Source organism: Limulus polyphemus, unplaced genomic scaffold (assembly GCF_000517525.1).
Source record: "Limulus polyphemus unplaced genomic scaffold, Limulus_polyphemus-2.1.2 Scaffold922, whole genome shotgun sequence".
Taxonomy (NCBI): Eukaryota; Metazoa; Arthropoda; class Merostomata; order Xiphosura; family Limulidae; genus Limulus; species Limulus polyphemus.
This window is the reverse complement of record NW_013666532.1, coordinates 351,198-358,659: the sequence shown is the minus strand read 5'-3', so window position 1 is coordinate 358,659 and position 7,462 is coordinate 351,198.

The following is a 7,462-nucleotide window of genomic DNA, read 5'->3' as shown; positions in this document are numbered from 1 at the left end:
GTGACAGTCAATCCCACTAGTTGTTGGTAAAAGAGTAGCCCAAGAGTTGGTGGTGGGTGGTGATGACTAGCTGCCTTCCCTCTAGTCTTACACTGTTAAATTAGGGACGGCTAGCGCAGATAGCCCTCATGTAGCTTTGCTCGAAATTCAAAATAAATACTTTAGGTTCCATCTCTCTTCAACTGTTATTAATATATTGAAACAAATTATTGTGTAGTTTCTGTTAGATACTATAGGTTCCATCTCTGCTTCAACTGTTATTAATATATTGAAACAAATTATTGTGTAGTTTCTGTTAGATACTCTAGGTTCCACCTCTCTTCAACTGTTATTAATATATTGAAACAAATTATTGTGTAGTTTCTGTTAGATACTATAGGTTCCACCTCTCTTCAACTGTTATTAATATATTGAAACAAATTATTGTGTAGTTTCTGTTAGATACTCGAGGTTCCATCTCTCTTCAACTGTTATTAATATATTGAAACAATATATTTTAATAGTAAAACATGTTATACATTCCATCATTTTTTGGCCTTTTTTATATTAGTAATTATCTACATTTCATTTCCATGCAGTAACAAAGCTTCATTTAAATTTTAATGGACCCGTTTACGCTATTCAATTTTGTATAAGTGGAAAATGGAAAAAAAACAAAACAAATATTCATAGTAAAGTCAAGATTCAAATATAGATAAGTTGATGAGAAATTCATCACACATCTGATGTACAATATTTCAAGCAAGTCCCCCTTCCTTGGGTAAAAGCCTATAATTAGTACACAGAATCCATCTTTAACAGTTTCATTCATTCATGTGCAATTGACTTAGGTATGTTAAATTTATTAATCTGTACTCATGAATTCAGCTTTATTTTTTAAAGATAAATCTTATTTAACTCAGTCTTCTACAATCTAATGTTCGGACAGTGATACAGATCAGTGAAAATGCATACAGTTAACCATTCGACTGTGTAAAAAAATGTATGGCTTTTACTGTATTAGCAAAATATGTAACCTTCCTACTCGCAAGATTTCTAAATGGAATATGTTGTGAAAGTTGTAATGTTTATAACAGAGGAAGTAAACGACCTATAACCTTGTATGATATAGTAGAGAAAGATAAGCATTTATTTTGGAAAAGTGTAATAAATATTGACATATTTTTCACGAAGTCTGTCAGTATCTTGATAGGGTCTGCCACACAGTCTCACATAACTTAAAGTGAATGTAGGGAAAAAAGACAATTTGAAAATTTATTTTTATAATTTTTTAAGTTCATAGAAGTTTAATTATTGAATTATTCCATTCGTTCATATGATGGCTGTCTTCGTATTCCTGAAAAGTGCACTTGACTCTGCATTATATATATAAACATATTTGTCAAGTTAACAGACTGTTTGTAGAGGGCTCGTTGATCAAAAAGCATGACACTATGAATCTTAATTAAGAAATGTTTAGATTAGATGATGTGTTAGTAAATTCAACATATAATGTAAGAGGAGCCATCCAGGATCGTAATCCAGACTGAACTCGTGAGGTCAGGTTAGGCACCACATCCCTCAGGTCAGATGTAAAGCCGTGTTCTTCTTCTTCAGGTAGTGGTAAGCTAGGCAAGTATTCTTGTTCCTCATTTACTTTTATATATATATATATCTCCTTGTTCATCAGTTATGTAAGTTGTGTTATTAATGTATGTGTATCTCATTTATTTTTCATATAATGTTATGTGTGATGCTATTACTGAAATAAGTAACTAATTTTAAAATGTTTTTTTCTTGTATTACTTTACATTTTATTTGGGTATTAAAAAGTTTGTGACTTTATTACAGGCCACTGGTAGAGTAGAACTATAGAATACTAAACTTTAAATGGTTCATTAGGGGATAGGTATGTAACGGTCTAATTTTAAACAACTGCCTGCTCGTCTAGATACTCGGTTAAAGGCTTCATATGTTTTTAATGTTCACTTCTCTCTCTTTACAACAGTCTTACCAACAAGAAGTTTTCAGATTCTGTATCGTGTATTCACGACTACACTTCTCAATACCGAAACAATTGTCACGTTCATATTACGATCTAAGAACGTTCTCTTCAGTGTCTGATTTTCACAGCAATTATTTGTAAAGCAAGGTTGTGTGAGAAACCCATAAATCTCATTTATCCAATTATAAACAATTTAATTGACTATCATCATCTGCTTTCTACGGGTAAACCAATTTTCTAGTCAATTTCAGTCAAACCATATCATTTCAAGCATAGAGGTCTTATTATTAATTAAATTCTCTGTTGTACCTTCTCGAGGACAAGATAAATAACAAAAACACCGAATATGTGGAAGATTAGTATATACTGTAACGTTTGCATCAAGTGGTGGATCTTTTCACTGAACTTGGGCCTTGTATCTTAATAAGTTGGCTCTTCTGTCAGTTATTGATCATATTCTAGTGTTGCAGTTAAAATAAGAACAAGAAAATTATGTACAAACCAAACATTTATCTTTTATAAACATTTGCCAGAAATGTTCACTTTAATTCAAACCATTAGAAATTTAAAAATATTTATCAATTTCTATTGTTGTTTTTTTTTAATTAAAACATTTTTTTATAAGACAAACTAGAAAAAAAATATCAAGGTGGGATGTGGATGATTATAAAAATACTTGCATTAAAAAGGTTTATACATAACATAAGATTTAACTGACATGAATTTTTCTAATCCAAATTAGGTGTGAAAGCTAAACCTGTGAATAATGAAGAAAAATACAAAAATAATTTTTTATTTCCTGTGATTTTATGACCTTCCAATTAATTAATAATTCATTATTTGTTTTATGCTTTTTATAAATATGAACAATTTAGAATTAAACTGATTTTGTGTAGTTTGTTAGCAATGAATGAACTTCCCAAATTAACAAAGTTATTTAAGAACAAATTGAAAAAAAATATTTACTATCTTAATTCATGCTTATTTTCAACAGATTGACTTCTAAGATTGTAATACACAGTTTATAATAATTTAAGCAATATTTCTCACATGTTGTATTTTCTTGATAAAGGTTCTTTTAAGGATTCATTCCAATAATTTGAATAAAATCCTGGTACTTGTAATCACAAGAGTAGATTTGATGAGTTCATAACATAAAAATAATATTTGTACTGTGAAGGTAAAAAAATACTACATCAAATGCCAGCTATATATTTTCGCTTATGAGTTTAATTTTTTTTTGTTTCAGATATACAACCAGTATTTCTAGAATTAAGGATGTTTAACCTATTGTTAGTCTGACTGTTGATGAATTTGTCAAATGTGGCCAATCAACAGCAGAGAAAATTAAAGAAAAACTCCTTTCTCAGGAATACCCTTCACTACTAAAGATTCTGTGGAAGTGAAAGATATGATAGAAATCAGGGTAAGATATGTTGAACGTAGGTAATGAAGACAAGGGTAAAAAAAGACAAAGAAAGTTACACAAACAGGTAAAAAAGTCAAAAAAGTATTTTGTAAAACAGTACCAATAACAGCTAAGCCTAAGCCAATTATTAAAACCATGTAAACCAACTGATAGAAATCAGGGTAAGATATGTTGAACGTAGGTAATGAAGACAAAGGTAAAAAAGACAAAGAAAAGTACACAAACAGGTGAAAAAGTCAAAAAAGTATTTTGTAAAACAGTACCAATAACAGCTAAGCCTAAGCCAATTATTAAAACCATGTGAACCAACTGATAAAAATCAGGGTAAGATATGTTGAACGTAGGTAATGAACATAAGGGTAAAAAAAGGCAAAGAAAGTTACACAAACAGGTAAAAAAGTATTTTGTAAAACAGTATCAATAACAGCTAAGCCTAAGCCAATTATTAAAACCATGTAAACCAACCGAGTTAATAATTAAGCTATTATTAATACATAATTGAAGAAGTAGAGTTGTTTAAACATTTGTTTAATAACAAGTAAAAGCTTGGAATGGTCTATTCTTTCATTGGGGTGTGTGTGTGTCTGTGAGCCAGACTAGTTTCCGAGAGTTACACTCCTCATCAGTGATCCTGGACACTACCACCAATGAAATATCAGACCAAACCAAGCCTTTATAGTAGTGAGGTATCGAAAATCCAACTGGTGTATTTACGTGTTTTACACTCACAAAAAATAAACCTATCATTCTATATGTATTTGAAGAACTTGTAGTAATCCGCCACGTAAATACACCAGTTTGTTATTAATACAGTTTTCTAATCAATGGCTTCCCATTATTGTTCAACACTTATTATTACATTTTACTGTTTTATTTATCTTTTCTTATAATTTGTTTGCTTTGTACATCCATGTATATTTTTTTTTTACCTGTTTGTGTAATTTTCTTTGACTTTTTTCCCCCATTGTCTTTTTTTTTCATTGCCTTTTTTATCCTTGTCTTTATTACTGCCACTGAAGATTTGTTATAAGTAATCAAAATACAAAGGTTATATTGAAGAGGTATTTGTCTGAAAATTTTAAATGGTTCTGAGATTAGATGTGAATGTATCTTTGTCCTTTCATTAGCAGGTTTTCACTGTCGTATATATGTATTTAATTAAACTGCCTGAAATTAAATATAAATTTAACTTTACGTACAATAATTCATTAAAGTAAAATAATGGCTAATTGTTATTTTTGTAAAATACAAGTAGTGTTAACCTCAGAATTATAGGTCAACTGTGTTCTATTTTAATTTCATCTTAGTGAATTCAGTTTTATTATGTTACTGTTGATTTGAGAACACTAACTTGTTTGACATATTTGTCTCCCTTTCATGATCTTATAATCACCTCAGATTTTGTTTGGTTTTTGTAATGATACTTTAATTCAATTTATAGATTGTCTTACTTCCATGTGTAATACTTTTCAACCAACTTCCACTTTAGCTTAGTACAATATGTGGTATGTTTGTAAGATATCAAGGCACAAAACTCAGCAAATCAGTAATCTCATAAAATGGATACAGAGTTTAAAAATGTCAGTAAAACATCTATAAACCATAAATGAGTGAGACAAATTAATTAGCATATACAACTGCTAGGTCCAGGTTAATACTCTAAGAATCCAACTATTATATCAACAGTTGATGATAAGTTACGAAGTTTATTTTGTATGTGTAAAGACAAAAAAATTCAGAAATTGAATCCTATATATTCAGCATCTGGTTCTTCCACAAGAAATGTTGCAGACTTTAGGCTTAGTATGGAATGGAGACTTTAAAACCTTTCATAAAACTGTTACCATACCCTACCCATCACAATCGTGAAAGACCTGTGTATGTGTTAGGAAGAAAACGGTAACTTCCAGAAAAATTAATAACCTTGAAACTAACCAGTTGCTGATGGTAGCAGTGATAAGTGTATGAAATAAAGAAAAAAGTCAACCAGAAAAATTTCAATACTAGAAATTTTTAGCATTGTAATGAATACTTGTATATCATTTCTGTATAGGAACTGTTGTTGACTTTATCCTTTGAACTCTTCCTACGGACAACTAAGTTTTGTCTGTTCCAATCTTGTAAACTTAATATTTTGTAGTGATCACTGACATTTAAACATATTCTCGTATATGTAGAATTTAAGCAGTTCACATATAAGCTAGAATTTGATGATAAATGTTTTTTTGTTAGTTGATGGTGCTGTTAATTGACTACATTTAATTGTTAATCAGTTAGAACAGTATACCTCAAATCATAGTATACTCAAAAGCCAGGTACGGTATCCAACTGTCTGTTCATTACTCTTGTAAAAAAACCAGTATTGTTAGAAAGCCAGATCTGATTTTCAGCTGTTTGTTCATTGCTCTTGTAAAGAACCAGTGTTGTTCAAAAGCCAGGTACGGTATCCAACTGTCTGTTCATTACTCTTGTAAAAAAACCAGTGTTGTTAGAAAGCCAGATCTGATTTTCAGCTGTTTGTTCATTGCTCTTGTAAAGAACCAGTGTTGTTCAAAAGCCAGGTATAGTATCCAACTGTCTGTTCATTACTCTTGTAAAAAAAAACCAGTGTTGTTAGAAAGCCAGGTACGGTATCCAACTGTTTGTTCATTGCTTCTGGAAAGAACCAGTATTGTTAGAAAGCCAGGTACGGTATCCAACTGTCTGTTCATTACTTCTGGAAAGAACCAGTATTGTTAGAAAGCCAGGTACGGTATCCAACTATCTGTTTATTACTTCTGGAAAGAACCAGTATTGTTAGAAAGTCAGATCTGATTTTCAGCTGTTTGTTCATTGCTCTTGTAAAGAACCAGTGTTGTTCAAAAGCCAGGTACGGTATCCAACTGTCTGTTGATTACTCTTGTAAAAAAAACAATATTGTTAGAAAGCCAGATCTGATTTTCAGCTGTTTGTTCATTGCTCTTGTAAAGAACCAGTGTTTTTAGAAAGCCATGTATGGTATCCAACTGTCTGTTCATTGCTTCTGGAAAGAACCAGTATTGTTAATGTAAAGTCCTGGTTAAACACCATTATTCAAAATACACTTGGAAGAAGAAATAATCCCCTGCCAGGTCAATGGTAAAGTTACAAACGTAGAAGACTGAAATCCAGTGTTCAATTGTGGACAGTGCACAGATAACCCATTGTACAACTTTGCACTACAGACAACTAGGATTAAATAATAATCAAATCAGTTTTGGATACATCTTTTTTATTCTGTTGTTTGTAATAAATGGTAAGAGTTAGATAAGTGTAAATGATATTTCACAACTACTCCTTGATAAAAGAAATACCATATGTTGTTGAATGTATAGGTAATAGGTGTTAATGCAGGTTTTATTAAAGTAGAGGAGCATGTTATATACTACAGCATTTCCAATGAAAGATGTTTGATAAACGTAAGCTTTTTATGGACGAGAAGTACACTGACATTGTGAAATGTATTATTGAAGACGTTTAATTTATGTTTCTTAAGCAGGACTGATACAATATGTCTTGTAAAGGTTTTTTTTTTTTTACACAGTATTTAATGTATGTTTTTATTTAGATGCAGGAAGAGCATGATCACCGAGTATTCTTTGTGTCTGTTATTGAGATTAGTACTGATAGAAATATATTCAGATTCAACCTTTCATGAAAGATATCTTTCGCTACAAAGTTTCTACAGGTAAACATACTGAATTTAGGGTTAACACACCAATAATCTTTTATTGCTACACGATTTCATTTCACTTTACCCTTTGTGCATGTGTTTACTAAGTCTAATTATAAACTTGCTTTCAATCATTTTGGCATGTAATAAATTAAGTATAGTTTAACAACTAATCAGTACTTTGATTTGCTGTATACTAGTTTTTGAAGGTATTTTTGTACTTGTCAAGGTCAACACATCACACACACATTAAATGTGACTTTAAAGGCTCATTTCCTTTGAGCCTATCCTTTCAAAATTCGGCCATGAGGAAAAAACTAGCATGAAGGATCACAAAATAAATCAAGTGGATTTCAAC